The 6,536-nt window shown below is 43.1% G+C and overlaps 1 protein-coding gene across 4 annotated transcripts in view; it reads right to left on the reverse strand.

The window, feature by feature from the left end:
* DNAJC13 (DnaJ heat shock protein family (Hsp40) member C13) overlaps positions 1 to 4,623 on the reverse strand; it is a 118,851-nt gene extending 114,228 nt beyond the window's left edge. For all 4 annotated transcript variants that reach the window (XR_013528644.1, XR_614886.5, XM_002759609.7 and 1 more), the window contains exon 1: positions 4,365 to 4,623. The gene's annotated coding sequence lies outside the window, so the exon portion shown is untranslated. The remainder of the gene's footprint in view (positions 1 to 4,364) is intronic.
* Positions 4,624 to 6,536: the final 1,913 nt, after the last annotated feature.

Here is a 6,536-nt window from a genome sequence, read left to right on the forward strand (position 1 = left end):
CATCCTATCTGAGGCACTATGACTGGCAGCACTACTAACATTAAGTGGATGAGAGATACTCAACATAGATTACAGTCCCACAGATAAGTACTGTCTGCACCATACGACTTTCAAATGTCCAAGTGAGCCAGGGGCAGAGGGTCACACCTGTAATCCCAGCACTCTGGGAGGCTAAGGTGGGAAGACCGCTTGAGCTCAGGAGTTCAACACCAGCCTGGGCAACACAGTGGACCTCCTCTCTACTAAAAACAAAAATTAAAAAATTAGCTGGGCATGGTGTGCCTATAGTCCAAGATACTAAGGAGGCTAAGGTGGGAGGATTGCTTGAGCCCAGAGATCAAGGCTACAGTAAGCTATGATCATGTTACTGCACTCTAGCCTGGGCAACAGAGTGAGATCTGGTCTCAAAAAAAAAAAAAGTCCAGAAGTCCAAATGGTTAGTCATGTAGGCAAAAACCTATCTATAATGAATGAAACCCAGAATCTAATTCGGTTTTATATATAACTCACCAAGTACATTTTGCAGGGTTTAATATACATATACACAGATTTTTCCAGGAATGTAACTATAATGTAAATTAAGAGATACTTTATTAACCCTGTTCTTTTCTAACAATGCTCATGATAATCCCAATTGTGGTATTTGAGTCACCAATGTGACAAACCTGTAGCCATCAACATTTCTGTCAAAACTCAAAATGATTCCATGTAAAGGTACAAGCCTCTGACACATCCTTTTGTGTATTTTAGTATAATCATACTTAACTGTTTACATATTGAAATGTATATAGTCAGTTCTGCTATAATGCTTTTTGATCACACGAACTTATTCTAACAGGACTGGTATATTACTGAACAATAGGAGCATGATGCAAATTTCACATTTCACATTTGCTTATAGTGATTCTGTCCCAACACTAAGTTAACGCAGAAAACTGTATCCAACTGATCTAAGACATGTAGGAATTCACAAAATACACACATACACAAAACTCAGGTGGTCATGAACCACACACATTCACATGTTACTAATTTTCCACTCCATCTTACAACTTTTTTCCTTCTACTACTTCACAGTAACTCACTAACTGCAACTCCATCCAACGCTCACTGCCTCAAGCAAACTTTTTCAAGGCAAAATCCGCTAATTATAGTATTTAACCATTTAACATGTACAAAGCAGGGCTCGTTCTTAAGCTACCTTTTTAGTCAATGTATCTTCATGACTGCTCTTTTCCTTTGGAGTTTTTTTTTCTGCTTTTTCATGGGCCTCAATTGCTGGTTAAAAGCTGGACATGCTGTGTAGGACAACAGTGACTAAGGCGAATAATTTTTATGACTGGAAATGAGCACACCTGTTCTTTATGAGGCCTTTGGTGAAAGGTTTGTGTTAAGCTGGTTAGGAGTTGGACTTAGTTTATGATCTGTTACTGCCATAGTTATCCTCAGTGTATTACAGCCTTCACGTATCTACAGAACAGTCTGTCTCTCTGGTGGGGGATGGTTTACTAGAGCAATACTCCTTAGATTCTTTGTGTTGTCTCTTTGCATAAACTTGTTCCTTTCCTGGTAGGATTTTGTGGTTACTTGTTATTAAAAGCTTTTTAGCTTTGTGGCAGGGGATGGGGGATACCATCTGATGTTCTGATTAAGTGTCAGTCTAAGTCAAACACTGTGTTCCTGAATCTCATGAAGGTAGACTTCTTGGTTCTGTTGACCAGCCCTGGCTGCAGTTTTGGGCTCAGGGCCCCTCCTCCAGGCATGAGATTCTCTCCTGGTTCTCATCTACCCCATGAATGTCCACCAATGGGGCCAACAGAGACGCCCTTTTCCCCCCCAGATTAAAGCTTTTTTCCACAGAAGAGATAAAGAGTCCAGTTTCTTGACCCTCTTAAAAGATCTGCTGCTGTTCCCCTCACTCTCCATATGCACAAAGAACCCCCGGGTTCTTTCCAATCTTTTCTAGGAGTAGACCCAGTGAGGCTTGTGGATAAGAGTTTGTAAGACTGTGCGTTCTGCCTTCATCATGCTTTTTGTCCAGTTGTGTCTGAAGAAGGTAAACAGAAACTGCCATCTATTCTCTCTGTAAGCACTATCTCTCAAAATTCCAGCCAGCGGTTTTGCTCTGTGGACTCAGCTCTTTAACAGATTTCAAAAGTCATGAATTTGTAGTGTAGGTTTTTTGTTGTTGTAGAAGTGAGAGCAAAGCTTCTTTTTGTCTCAGGGCCAAAACCAGAGGTGATTATACTATTTATAAACTAAGGATAGCAAAGAAGGTGTTACTAATTATTTTGTATAAAAAGGGAACCTTTATTGGGTCTAATAAAGTTGAGAGACAACTGACTCAAGGATCTCTTTCAAAATATTAATAACTCCCCTTTAACTACTGCCAAACATGACAGTGAACATTTAGGCCAAAACCTATTTGTAGCAACTAAATTTGTGCTGCAGTTTATCTGCACAGCCTTGTTTCAATTTACTAATTTAAAGTACCTCAATCAGAAGCAGGGGACAGGTATGCGTAGCAGAAACCTCAAATTCACCTGCGTAAATACAACTGGTTGAGGAATGAAGCCCAAATAGTTAAAACACATCTTTTCAATTTCAACCCTAATTGAGTACCTATTGAGAACCAGACTCCACGATCAACCTTTTAAGAAATTTAATAAAGCCAGTATTGTTACAGTCCACCTGGGCAAGGCGACTATCTTCTATTTACTTGTGGATAAAGTTAAATTATTCCAAATAATTCATTCATTCGCTCATACTATTTTTTAGCTTAAGTATTTTGTTTGCAACTAATAACATTACTATATTTTAGACTATTACTACCACTTTAGAAAAAGAGGAATATCCAATGTCTCTTGGTGGAATACAAACGCTGTTATTTTCCATGAACTGGACTTTAACCTTAAGGTTCTTTACATTCTTATTTCTTCATAGTCCTTTGACTCCTCTTTTCCTCCCTTAATATGTTCTACTTCCTGTTTTCAAACGAGTATAATATAATAATTTTTACACAAGGACGTGTGTTCCCTGAATGCACTGTGATTAATAGCACAAGTTTGAGATTAAAAAGTGTTTCACATAGACGTAAAATGTTAACAAGGTTTTATGTTATATGATAAATAAGTCAAAGCACTTTCCAAAAACCAAAAAAATGTGTTCAGGACAATTTCTGACAAGTGGTTTCTATGAATTTCTTTTTTTAAGGCAAAATTCTGTTTCATACTCCCATAAACTCAGAGTACTGGTAATATATTACAAAACCTGACCACTGTGAGTCATTTTCCCTGCAGGCAGTTCTTTCAAACCTAGAAACCTATTAAGTTCATAAACTGAGAAAGAAAATACAGTAAGAATTGCTGGGGGCAGGTCCTGAACTACTACTTTTTTCCTGAGACACTATTACAAAAGGCTCAACTTAACTGTACACTATAAAGCCCTTCATAGAGGACGCAATAGCATCAGGTAGAGAACCCCCTTTTTGAAGGAAATCAGAATGGGGTAAAAGGGAAAAGTAGAGGGAAAATGAGTAATAATTACTTTGGGAAACCACCGCCACATTAGGGTGAAATCTTTACTTTTTCCCCCCTCTAAGCAACGGACACAGGAAACAATCTCAAGACAAAAGTGGTAAACGAAACACTCTACAAAAGGACAAAATTTAAGAGAAGGCACATTTCTAAAACACAGTTAAGTATCAAATAAGCGATTAACAGCCACTTCACTGAGCGTCTTTCACCCACTCCAAGGCCACATTCAAAGGTAAAATCACAGCAGCGGAAGAAAGGCCACGTGAATAAACTGCCCTGCAGGAAGGAAAAGCCTTGGGGGAGAAAATAATCTGGAAAAAGTACTGGAGAAGAGACGGCACGGATGCTTATTTCCTAACAAAACGAAACAAAGCAAGGAAAGTCAGTCTATGCAGGACTTGTGGGGAAGGAAGGTAGCTGACCCAAGGAAACAAGAGTTGCCGGCATCCAGCAGGAGGGTGCTCAGACTGGGAGACTGGAAGGGAATCCCGAGGGCGGAGCCCACAGGGGAATGAAGAGCGTGTGGGGTAAGGATACATTATGGCCAGTGGAGGAGCGTACTAGGTAGAAAACAAGAAGACCAGGCAAAAAGAGAGATGGGGCTGGACACGGCAGCGCCCTGAGCTAATGTTACTCATTAGCTGGGGGGGTCCAACGGAAGGAACCAGACCAGCAGCCTGGGGGGAAGGTAATCTGGTTCCTTAGCAGCTCCAGGCTGCGGCGGCCAAGACCACCCCCTTTTCCCTGCCCTGAGCCCCACAAAGTCCCCATGGCGTGGGAAGGGGGTAAGGCAGAGCCTCAGAGTCCAGTGCCCGGAGTCGGCATTACCTTCGCGGGAGGCTGGAGAGGCTCCAGACCTAGCTCCTCCAGTCGCCGGCTCAGCGTCCAGAGTGGGATGAGGCGCCCTCCGGCCTCCTCACCCTCGCCACTTCCCCTTTCTCCCGCCGGGGCCCTGTAGCTCCGCTGCCGCGGGTTCCTGGTGCCGCCGCGGCGCTGCCTCCCCGCCCCCTCCGCCTCCTCCCTCTGCCTCTCAGAGTTTCACTCTGGAGGCCGCCATCTTCGCCCAGGCTTTGAGCGACCGCGCTCTAATACGCCTGCGTCGCCGACGCCCAGGCCGTCACGAGGCCCAGTCAGCTGATTTCAATTCTTCCGCCTTCTGCTCCGCCCTCCCCATCCAGTTCTTTCTTTCCCAGAAAGTCTGCGTCCCGCCGGCCCACCAGCTCGCAGCTATACATGCGCAGAGTAACGACACCGGCCGTGGGATGTGGATTCCACACAGCGCTTGAGGAGTCAGTGCCTCACTGGGTGCTGAAAAGGTCACGCCCCTGGGCGCGCGCGGCCATGACCATGCCCCTCGGCGTGTGTGTTGCGGATAGGAGAGACGCAACCTGGTACTTGAGCTTTAAGCCCGAGAAAATCCTGTTTTAAATTACCTCTTTTTAACCCTTGCCGTCAAGTGCCATGGAGCATCGGCGAGGCAGTGTGAAGCCTCAGCCTGTTTCCTGGTTTGACTGGATTGGGAGCCAGCAGGTTCACTTACTGTTGAGACTCCCAGAACGACAGCAGAGCTGGGTTTAAGTTACGGGTGCTCTGGGAGGTCTCGGAGACCAAATTGTCAGAGACATCTAAGGCATTTGCAGGTGGGAATGCTGGAAAGATAGTTCTGGTAGCCCCCATTTATTGTATGCTGATTAGGTGTTTAGAAGTTTACTTAAAGCTACTTAATCTTCAACTCTCTGGGGTAGGAATCATCCTCACTTTGCAGCTAAATTGAGGCCCAGCCTCACAGTAGTAGTTACGGTGTTTGCTCCCAAGTACTTTGAATCCAGACCTTTGCTCTCTAGATACCATCTCCCTGAACCACCCTTGAAAGGGGTCAGAGTAGTGAAAAGAGGGGATATTGGGACTAAACAAGGGTTCAGCTAGAAATTATATGTTATCTGTGGGCAATGGTTTAAATAAGAAAGGTCAATGTCCACTCCCAGATCTGACCTGTAAAGACCACAATTTAAAAGTTAGTGATTCTGCTGCAGACTTTAAAATAGAGGCAGTGTAGGGTGACCTGCATGGATAAGGGTTAAAGGTCTTTGGTAAGGAGTTTAATACTCATTCTTCATGGCAGTCCTGAATGTGATTTCTTGGCATCCCCTTCAGCAATTGGCTCATTTTACAGATAGCGATTGCAGGATGAAAAAATGTAGAAAAATAATTTTTACAGACTTTAACCGCTTGACTCTATTAACCCTTTGCCCTACCTTAAGGCAGAAAAGACTATTTGTGTTTATTCTTAGACTTTCTGTAATGCAGCAGTAAAATAAGGTGCATGTTAGGGAAGGTACCGAGAATAGCTGGGTGTGGGAAGACAGAACCCGAAATAGTGTAGGAAGGGAGGAGAAGAAAAAAGAAACAGGAGGGCTGTGTTAAGGGGCCTTATTGGCTTATCCCATGGAAACAAAGACGCGTGTTTATGTGGTTACAAAGACTTGCAATAATCCCAGAAGTAAATGTGGGTTATATTAATTCAGTTTTATAGAAGCAGCAAACCCAGAGAGTCCAGGAGACTTGCTCAAGGTGATGTAACTCCCACAAAGGTTGAGCCAAGATTAAGACACAGGTCTTGCCTGTAACAGTGAACTATTAAACCCTCACACTGCTTCTCTGTTGAATATTTAAGACCAATAAAATCAATTATCAGTGTTGAGAGGAGCCTTAGGCATCATGAACCGTTCTATCCTCTTTAGTGGAAATTTCTCTGCCTCCCAAGACATCTTTTTCCATTGCATTTTTATAAGCCACTTTACTGTATTCAGCCAACTTACGCTCTCTTCTATGAGTAGTTATTTTGTCTTTGTTTCTTGCTCTTTTCCTTTTATATGTGACATTCATTTAAAAATTTACCTGCATGGCTAATCACCGTCTTTCCCACTCCCTCTCCTATGCATATCCTTCTAACTGCTCCTGCCATGGATACTCATTTTAAAAAACCATATTCAAAGTGCT

Source organism: Callithrix jacchus, chromosome 17 (assembly GCF_049354715.1).
Source record: "Callithrix jacchus isolate 240 chromosome 17, calJac240_pri, whole genome shotgun sequence".
NCBI lineage: Eukaryota > Metazoa > Chordata > Mammalia > Primates > Cebidae > Callithrix > Callithrix jacchus.